Source organism: Plectropomus leopardus, chromosome 1, assembly GCF_026936395.1.
Source record: "Plectropomus leopardus strain MGB_pleo_1.0 chromosome 1, ASM2693639v1, whole genome shotgun sequence".
NCBI classification, from domain to species: Eukaryota; Metazoa; Chordata; class Actinopteri; order Perciformes; family Serranidae; genus Plectropomus; species Plectropomus leopardus.
In genome coordinates, this window is record NC_142176.1 from 26288814 (window position 1) to 26299942 (window position 11129).

An 11129-nucleotide genomic window follows, 5' to 3' on the forward strand; every position below is an offset into this window, starting at 1 on the left:
AGCTACAACCTAATTTTCATCACAATGAGCCGTCCTCTGATCTCGACAAATAATAGTACATAACATTGCCCTCTGCAGCAAGCTGCGAGATGAGTGCACAGGGACCATCTACAAATTGCAACATGGAAAAGAGACAGACGATTAAACTACTTATATTAATATTCATAACTTCATTCTTATATAGTGTAGTGTCCCCAAAAATCACTTCACACATTAATGGCCTTTGCATTTTTTAATTACATGACTACATTGCTTTTATTTTTGTCTGTTATTCTTACTGAATTATTTACTTGAAGTTTCAAGTGTTTAAATGTATTTATGTTGTTTTTAAATAAGTCACACACATATACTGTAAAACAGTTTGTGCTTTTTAAGATATACAATCCACTTATATTAGAGAAGGGCTTGGGTTGTTCTTTTTTTTCATACCTTTATACCTTCCCGTAATTTTAGTGGGGTTTACGGTGTATGACAGTATTTGTTTGTGGCCTCATCCACAAGGAGGACCTTTCGTGGCGTGTGATGTGCACTTCATACAGTACATCCTCAGGATAGCCTCTCCAGTAGGAGAATAATAAAAAGATGACATTCTGTATTTTTGTATTCTGTATGTCGGTACTAAAAATCTCACCGTCAGGATTTCTTATTACCCTGGTATATTGTTATAGCATGATACCACCCAAACATAGTAGGACTGTACCCTACACAGACGACTGTCAGTCATATTGGATTTGGCTGTTCAATATGAATATTTGATTATTTGTTCATCTTTTTCAATACAGACTTTCCATTGGGTTTGGCATGACGTTTAGGGTGACGGTGATGTTCACGCAAAAGCATAATCAAGCCAGGTATGGAAATTAGCACCAGCCACAGGCCAGATGCCGGTAAAATGGAAGTGACTACTAGATTTGCTTCACTCACCAACCAATAAAACAATGGTAACCTATTGAATGGATGGTAGATTTTTTAATCCACCAGTCAAAGTGGCAGGTGGACAAAAAACTTCATTTCCAACCCAGACTCTGGGTCCACAGCTCCCTGTACTGAAGAGCAGCATGAAAGTGAGGAGGGATCCCTATGCAGCTACATCTGAAGACCAAAATGTCCCAGAAGTACACTACACACTGACTGAGGAGTCTCAGGCTGATGATTCGACTCTTCAATTTAGCCCTAAATAAGAGTAAACCTGGTAAGCTGCTATGTGGAAGCAGTGATGATGGAAATGACATTGACACACTGACCCCACTCCCACAAAAACTGATCACTCTTCCCAACTTTTTCCCCTATTTAGTGCCATCTTTCCTATCCACAAGCTGCAAAACAAATTTTGTTTGCCCTACCTGGAGAGCAAAATTGTGTAGTCTGTATTATGATAATAACTGAGTGGAGTCCGGTATAATTAAAGAAGATTGGCAACTTTACAACTGAAGGAAAAAAGCACTGCATACTGTCAAACAGCAAAAAACACAAGAGAATTAGATGTGTCCACAGCTGTAGGTGGACTGAGATTTTTACAAGTAAACTCGTAACAGTTAAAATGACAGCTTTAAATGTGCACCTCAGTCATGATAAGCACTGGTGGATGACACGGAAAAATAAAACTGTAAAATTGTCAATCGCTTCATCAAAGATTATGAACCTATGCAACATGGTTTGGACAGAAATATTTATGGTATGATCTAGCAGGTGTGTCTTAATGGATCGTATGGATCTTAAAACACAAGTCTACAAACGCACACACACGGACACACTGCCGACTCAGCATAAAATGTGGTAATTCATTTTGACCTCCCACTCTCTCATTTGCACCATCACTGATAACAGTGTTGGTTTTAAGTGTAGGGCAACAGGATTGTGAAAATAAATGCACACGATCCTGCACTGGTACTGGATATCAGGCAGATAACAGACCAAATTAAGGCATCCATATCTGAGAATTTCCTAATTATACAAATGTGTTACTGATTATAAATCCAGACTTAGGTGGCAACATGACTTTCTGCTTTCACATATTTAAAATAATCTTGGTCCTTCCGATAGGGACTTAAGATTCACTTTAATTGATTACTTTTAAAGTGATATTCTTTTGTGTCGATATAATTTTTGCGGAAAATAAATCAATTTGTGTGGTAATCAGCAACACTCAGACAGTATGACTGTTACATCACCTTAAGTCGCCAGTGACTCAGTCAAAAAGTTGCACCATAACACACCGAAAAGATTACAGCCAACAGCCAACTACCACATACAGTCTGCGTCTGCAAAAGAGGAAATAACTTTCCATACCAGCATCTGGAAACTGCAAGACCAGCAGGATGGATTTAAGGACGCTAGTTAGAGCAAAAATAACTTAACCTAATATCACACGTTGGTATAGATCTCATGCCCTCTCGGCTTTAGTCGTTAGTTTAAATTACTCATTTCTGGAGCACTGAGCTGAGCTGCCAATCACAATGACTTCACTCACCAATCGGCTCAACCTGGTCCAACACCGATTCAACATGCTGTATTGACAGAAAATCATCCGACAAACGCTAACTAATGCCAACAGTGCAGCAAAAACCACAAAAACTTTTGGAAATGGCTCCACATTGACCACCGGCTTGGCGTGTCAAGGCCCTTAGACATAAAGGTTGATAACTGAAAATGTTTAGAACGAACATAGAGGTACAATTAATATACTAAAATATAATACCAAGAAGAGATGAAAATGACCAGAAGTAATGACTTAATGTTTACTAGAGACCAAAAAAACAGAGAAAAAATAGAGGAATTTAGAGAGGGCTGATCTATACAAGAGTAAACAAGAGATGTGTACAGAGGAGAGGAGACAACGATTATTATTACCATCTGACCTGTGCCTGAGTGCACCTGTTCCCCAAAAAAAACAACAATAGAAATTCCTTCATTCCTGTTTATATTCATGCTTTAAACACTAACGGCAGAAGGAGGTTACTGCTTTGGCTGTCCATTACCTGTGATGATGACAATAATGATGATAAGGCGACAGTTATAGTACATGTTATACTGTAGTATGATGGTGATGGTGACAGGGTGACAGTAACAGTACATATTGTACTTGTAGTATTGATGATGTTGATTTTGATGATGATGGTTGGGTGACAGTAGCAATACACATTGTAATCATTGTACAGATGATGTTAATGTGAGAGTGACAGTAACAGTACATATCATACTTGTGAGAGATATTGCAGCATTAGCCTTTATGGTGCCTGGCCTGATGCTGCATTATGGTGACTGTCATGACCTGTTGACGGTGCTGTATACTACATTGAAAATGGTTTACGCTATTAGGAGATTTTTGACATTTTTAATGCCCACTGAGTTATTAGAGGCCTTATGCAGTTTGGTGGACACTTATTAATCTGCTCTTGTGGAGCTTGAATGTGCACAAGTTCAAGTCACCCTGTGTCCTTATTAATGTCAACTGCTAGATGTTTCTGTGTCTTATTGTTTGTGCTTTATGTGTTTATCCTTTGTTTTTACACTTGCTGCAAAACAAATTGACCTCTGGGACAAATAATGAAATTGAATTGAATTGAATTGAATTGAATTGAATTGAATTGAATTGAATTGAATTGAATTGAATCGGAGTTGAATTGAACTGAATTGAGATAGAAAAGATAAACAGTCTTTGTGCCATATGTTTCAGCAACTGCCGTGCACAAATCTTACTTTGCCTTTCCTTTTCCCTTTTTAAAAATTTCATGTCTGCCTTTATTTTTAGGTTACTTCCATGACATTATGTGCATTATTAGTTAAGATGTGAAACACGTAAAAATGGAAAACAATAAATAATCTCAACAACAGTAATAAAGAACAACTAAGTGATCCAGGCTAAATCAACAATATTACTTTCTGAAATGGGAAGTGGTTTGCAGTGCTCAAAGGCAGAAGTATTAAAGATCCTGTGAAATGCAATAAATATACACAGTGCATCACTGTGTCAGTGTGTGTGTTTGTTGGTGTGAGTGTGTGAGAAAGACAGACAATATAAGCAATCATGCATGTGGAAATGTGAGCATGTTACAAACTGCCTCGCTCTCGCTTTCACTCTGTTTTAGCAGACAGAAAACAATTCTGAGTTATCAGATCAGTTTAATAAAGCATGGGTGAAGACCATCTGTCTCCCAAAGTCCACACACACACTCACAGAGACCACTAAAATAGTAATAGACATAACATAAAAGACCAATAAAAATGGAGGTATATATTACTATGATACCTCAAAGCTCAATTAAGCCACACAGACAAAACAGATAGCATTCGACCCCATGACATCAGTGCAAATAACTGTTAAACAGGACCAAACTTATGATGATAAAATGCTGATCTACAGTACAATTTTGATGTCTCTTCTGTTTCTCTCTGAGACGGTGTAGCGATGTCTTTGTGACAGTGATCTGCAAAACTGCTAGAAATGTGCTAAAGGGGTCGACAAAGTTGTCATGTATTGATAGCAGCTTCTTATTAATCAATCAATCAATCAATCAAAACAGTTGTCGCTTAATTAGAGGATGAGATATATCTCATATTGCAGTATTGTTTCCAGCATGCCTACAGCAAACTATCAGCTGGGATGGACTCTGAATTCCACAGTATTTCTTAGCCTAAGGCGGTGGCATCAGAAAGTAATTGTCTAAATGTCACCACTTTGTTTTGGCTGGTAGATAAAAGACAAGTATTGTGCTAATAATTAGCTCCCCTGCGTTATGCTGATGGAGTGTAATCTCCTTGCAGGTAACTTTTTGAAAACAACCTGTAACTGTAAACTGACGGGTTCCCTGAGGGATTTTTTGCAAAGGACAGTGGATTAAAGTAATCACTACATCCCTGCATATTTATATATCTTGTTACCTAAATTACTTGTTAAACTTTTAACAGCTAAATCAACATCAGTTTTCTTCTACAAGCAAACCTGAGAAAATTGGCTGGTTTGTTGTTGTTACATGGGGAAAAATTCTATGAACAACTTGGCAAAGAAGGTTCAACAAATTGAAAAAAGAAAGAAAGAAAGAAAGAAAGAAAGAAAGAAAGAAAGAAAGAAAGGGGAGATGAGAAAACACCCTGAAAATTAGCTCAGGGGGTATTGTTAGATATAATCAGTATCAATTATTATCAATACAGCACTTATATTTATATACGTTACAAAAATAAAAAATAGTTTTACATATACATAATTTTTTGTTTTCTATTTTGCTGTTTATTTTAATGTAATTTTCTTGTCATTTTCTCATTTCTTGCTTATTTTTGGCCATTTCTTTTCGAGTTGCTCATTGCCTTCTTCCCTTGCTTTTGAAAGAATTGAAGTCAGTTTGCTCAGATTTCAAAGGGTTAAAGTTGAGACAATGCAAGGCTCTGTCTTGCATGTTGCTCACTGTATCTAAAGGCCTTCTGCAACGAGCTTCTTGCCTCAAATGAGGCAAGCATCTGAAGCTTTTGTGGGAAAAGCGAAATGTGTTGCTGTAATACATCAGCTTAATAGATTATCGTGAGTCACTAAAATGAAAGTGTGAATCATGTCTCAAATCCCCATTAAAGGTTCACACTTAACAACAACGAGGCTTTTTAAACAAATGACTTTGGAGATTAATTACAGCCTATCAATCATTTTTACTCCTCAACTTAATTTTGTTAATCAGTCAGGATAGGCAGCTCAACTATGATGACTTTAAAGCACAAATTAAATGAGGTGACAAACAAAAAAATGTCACCCTCTTGTGTACCTCATTTGGTTAGGCAGAGTTGTAGAGTGGGAAATGACAGAGTGCTTGTACTGATTTTACTTGCATCCTGGCACCCTAAAGTGCCTCCCAAAGGGCAGGAGTTGGTCCTCCTCGTGTAAGACTTGAGAAGGGTCCCAGGAAATGTTATCAGCCACTCTCAGGGTGCAGTTAATGCAGCCATTAAGAAAGGTGTTTTCATCAGGGTGACCCACCACTTAAGAGCAGATCCCCAGAAGTTGTAGTATCCTGGCTTTCAGTTGGACTGAGAGGCTACTGAACCAGACTGAGCCTCCATACTGCAGGGCAACTGTTGTCCCTTTGCATAATGAGCTCCTAACAAGCTTTTGTAATGGCAAAAAAAGTAAATCAACTAAACTCACCCAGGGCATCAAATGTACTAAAACCACCACTGCTATAGTGCACAGGCTCAGGGACCCAAAGTGTCAGGGGCCCCTCTGACCTTAATCTACAAAATGTCACTTAAATTTATTTACCATGTACCAACCAGTTAAAGACTCAAAATGACAACAAATACATGCAAATGAACTGCAAAGACACACAAAATAACTACAAAGAGAAACAAAACAACCAAAACAGACACAAAATGACCCCTAAAGAGACACAAACACGCAAAAGTATGCAGAATGACTGCAGAGATATACAAAAACAAAAAAGAGACAAAACGCAAAACAAAAAGAAAAGCAGATTATTATTGAATATGTTTTGTAACAACGTCAAGAACCAACAGACCACCAAAAGCAAAAGATACGTGGATCCTACTGTAGCCATGGATGGAGTACTGAACATACCTACAGGGCACAGGGGCCCCACAGGGGTCTACAAAATGTCAAATTACTGTAATATGTACCAACCAGGAGGAAGCTGACAGAGATGCAGAGGAACTGCAAAGAGATGCAAAACAGCAGCAGAAAAGGCAAAAGACACAAAGTGTGTGTGTCTTGCTCCTGTTTTGGAGAGATGTTTTGCATATCTTTGCCCAGTGGCCAATTTCTCATCAGTTGCCCACGACAACAGCTTGCAATAAACAATACATATCAACATACTAAACCAACCAGGGATATTCCAATCAGATCTGAGGATCATTTCGGGCCACCAATGCATTTTTTAATTGATTAGGATCGGTTCATTTGAGCGTACACTCTGCCCCGATCCTTTGTTTAGATCTGCTGTCACACAGGTGTTGTACATAGAGAGCACAATTTGCACAAGATGTTCAGGGTTTATTGTAATACTGCTACAGAAACAAGTAGAAACGGATTATTTTTTCATGTTTAACTTAAGTTGCTACACCACTTCAAAGGGAATTCATTTTTTTTTGTTCATTTTTAGTGAACTAGTTTTACTATAACACTGCAATAAGCAGAATTGTGACCAATTTTTATTTGTTGTGACTGGAAATGTTAAAATTCAGCTATATCACTAATCTGAGGTTGAATTGTGATTATATTATTCTACCTATTCATAGTATTCAGTTCTTTTATTGAAATGCTATACTAAATGGATTTGAGAGCAATATCTGAAGACACATTTTAGTTTGTTTACTTTATTATTTTGTTGAAAAAAAAATGCTGCACTAAGTGGATTTTAGGGCAATTTCTGTGGACATATTTCACTTTGTTCAGTTTATTATATAAAAATAAGAACAAATGCTAAACTAAGTGGAATTGACAGCTATAAAGTTATTTTAATTCATTAAATTGTTTTAGTTTGTTTACTTTGTTATTGTGTAAAAAATAAAGCAAAAATCGCTTAAGGAGCTGTTTGGATGCAGACATTTTCTTTCGGCAGACTTTTTCTTTTCTTTCAGACTCAGACCGGAAAAAGGGGAAAAAAAACTTGATTGGGACACCAACGCTGCAGCACCACAGACAACGACAATGAACAGTTTACAGGGCAAGGGAAGCTAACCGACGTGGATTGCCAGTGTAAATAAACAAATAAATACATGTTTTACTCACATGGCCTGTCAACGCTGAACCGTCTCGGGGTAGTCCAGTCATTTCAGCAACCAGTCCATCCCAGTATGAAGCTTGGCTCGTCCTCACCAGTGAAATATTCACAGCTGGAGTGGGGAAACCTGATGTTTACATGCGGCGGTGAGGGCACCAAAAGCCTGTTGGTCTGATGCGATGAAAACGATAAAGCACTACTTTAGCCAGTCTCCGTCCTTAAGGTGATGATGTGGCGTGCATTTCCAAAAAAAAAGCGTTGTCAATCTCGGACAAACGGACAAAATAACTTCAGATTTCTCGGCGCCAGACAGACAGACGGACGCTCATCTGGCTAACATTAGCCGCTAGCTTTCCCGACACAAAAGTCTTCAAACTTGGTTATTCCCACTTGTTCAACTCCTTTGGCCCCAAACGTTTCTTCGTGTGCTGCGGGGATTTCGTTCTCATCGGTTAGTGAAGATTGGTATCTTAATAAATTCAAATAAAACCTTATTTGCTTTTCTTGGCATTGACTAGCTGGCTAACATGTTTTTTTGACTGTTGATGTTTTTAAAAAACAGGTAGCTAGTACCCACTTCCGGTTCCTGTTATCACCTGCTGAGGGATGATGATCGTCCGGAAAGAGGGGGGCGGGATCTACGCTTCACGTCATCAAATGCTCACAACGGAGCCAACCAATCACAGCAGCGTGAAGTTTCTCGCAGATGTTTTTTTATAATACATCCATGATGTTTTTAACATGGGGATCTTCAGCTTTCTCTAACTGCGAGACTCATATAGCAACTACATAGACTGCACTTGGGCTAATCAAATGTTTAAAGTTTCAGCCTGAATTTCCAGACTTCTTTTTAAATCAGCTCAAGTGCAGTTACAACATCAAAATGATGCTATGCTGTGTCCCATAATATAATATAATTTATATATACATAATATAATTTGTTCAGTTGAAGTTGAAAGAAATTATATTAAGAGTTGAATGTGCTGCATGTATGAGGAGTTTCTCAAAGAGCACAATGATGAGTGTCGCTGCCTTTTAAATTAATGCTACTGGTCGATATTTACTCAGGTAAACTAGTTTGTTAGTTACAATTTAAGGTAGCTTTATTTGGGTAACTCCATTGGACTATTTTATACTTGTATTTCATTACATTTCAGCGGGAAATATTGTACTTTCTACTACAACAGATTTATTTGACATTAATGTAGCCACTGTATGTAAAGACACAGATATTATCTACAGTATATTATTATATTGGTTGATTCAGTATTGGTTGATTTTGCTGTGAGCATTTGATGACGTGCGGCGGAGATCCCGCCCACATCTCGGATGTATTTGAGTGAAATGCTGCTGAGTGGATAAAATTACTTTTTCTTCTGTCCTAAATGTCGCGCCACCTCCACCGCAAAATCTTGACATTTTAGCAAAACATATTTTTCTCTTTTGGGACACAGCATAGCATCATTTTGTGTGGCAATATTATATCGATACATGGACAGTTACATATTTTAAAATTAAAAAAATTCTAGGTATTCTTAATATTGAAAAAGCTTTGGTAGCCTACTGCAATACTAAAATCAAATGCTTTCACTCCATTAGACAGGCTGCAATTTGCTGGAATAAAACCAAATGAAGTGTTATTTCCTAATGACAACATAATTATGAGCACAGTCATTTGCTGTTTTTCTTTGTCTTTCCTTTTGGGCCATTAATAGGCTACTTGTATGGCAGCATGATTGTATTCTCTAATTAGGCCTACCTACTTTACCTACGTGGCCTTGAAAAAGTACTCAAACAGTCGTCCTGTCTTTGCAGTTTATTTTAAGATGATGCGTTACTACACATTTCTCTATTATACCCTTGCCTACTTGTTTTCTGTTGTTTTTTTTCCCCCTGTAATACCTAATGTAGCCTACATTTTTTTAAAAATCCAGTAAACACACATTTGGAAAAAAAATGATTGAACTCAGAAACTGTATCTCTACAAACTTTGTTATTAATTATCATTATTATTACACCCCTCTTTTCAAATAATACACTGGTGATACTTCCTCCTCAGAGGCCTCCTCACCTGCGATGTTCCCAAAGGGTCCATTCCTCAATCACCTTTGGTTTAAAGGAGAACTTGAATCTTTTAGTACAGGCTATCTTTCATGTCAGAGATAAAGCTTTGAAACTCTCTCTCAAGATAAATTAATCAAAACCTGTTTGAAGCCCATTGCTGCACAGAACAGTTGGTATCCCGTCTGTGAATATCAGGCCTGCAGCCATAAACTGTATGTATATTGACATCTTGTGTGTTAATGGGGTTACTACCTGATGAGGAAAAAAAAAAAAAAAAATCATTCTCTTGTTGATCTCAAGAGAGCGTTATGGCTTCACTTCCATGTGTTAATACACATCACCTATTCCTATTTGCTAATTTAAGTGCTTTATTGAGGCTATAATACATGCACACTGACTGAGATATTCAACATGTAAAAACATGTAGCGAAATATTCAAGTTGTTTGTGCATCATGTTTTGCACCGTTCTCTAAAATTCATATTAATTTAATTTGTGTCTTTGACAAAATATTTCCAACCCCAATAATTTTAAATAAACATTACATGAAAGTATATTTTTCATCATGTTGTCTGGAAAAATATACACTATCTTTATTTAAAAATAAACTTTTCCAGACAACATGATTTTATACTAATGGGCTCTCTGCCGGGTCAGTGGGGCTGAAGACGGTATTGAACTCAATACACATCACATTAACTCTATTCTGGCTTTTTTTCCGTCAGTTAAATCCTTTAATCCGTGCCAGCTTTTATTGTTGTTTGTGTATTTTCTCTGTTTTCCTCTATTTCATTTAATTGTCCCTTTAATCATTTAAATTTGCCTTTTTTGCTTTTATTACTTTTCTCCTGTTTTATTTCTTGCTCCTTGCCTCTTATCTCCCAATCTCCGTTTTGGGTCTTAAAATGTTTAATCTTGAACTCTCCTGTCAACCAGCTTGTAACTTTGTTTTGTAAGGTGCTGTATAAATAAAGTTTCAGCTGTAACAAGTCATCACTCTGCGCCATGTTTCCAGTCAGTGACACACTGCTGCTGCTCACTGGTTGTGTTGCTTTTCTCCCTTCACTGCTCCTGCTCTCTCTTTCTCTAGTTTCATATCAGTCGTTGATGGAATCTCTTCACTTGTGCATCACATAGTATATTCAATTTCTCAGTGATATGATTTGCAGGTCCCAGAGTTTTTGACCAACCTGCGTTACCATAGTAACATGCTGGTAAAGTCCAGAAAAGACACAAACGGACAATTTCTTTTAAATTCTGACCATGGTGTGCATGTCAAAGACACTATATTAGATATTATTACACTAGTATTACAGTTTCCTTGGTGCAGGTAGGGGTGTAAATA

General features: G+C 37.3%; 1 long non-coding RNA gene across 1 annotated transcript in view; it reads right to left on the reverse strand.

Annotated features, from left to right (window-relative positions):
• Positions 1–8326, reverse strand: part of LOC148190429 (uncharacterized) — a 38963-nt gene extending 30637 nt beyond the window's left edge. Inside the window, exon 1 of the long non-coding RNA XR_015776802.1 lies at positions 7730–8326. This is a non-coding gene — a long non-coding RNA (uncharacterized LOC148190429). The remainder of the gene's footprint in view (positions 1–7729) is intronic.
• Positions 8327–11129: the final 2803 nt, after the last annotated feature.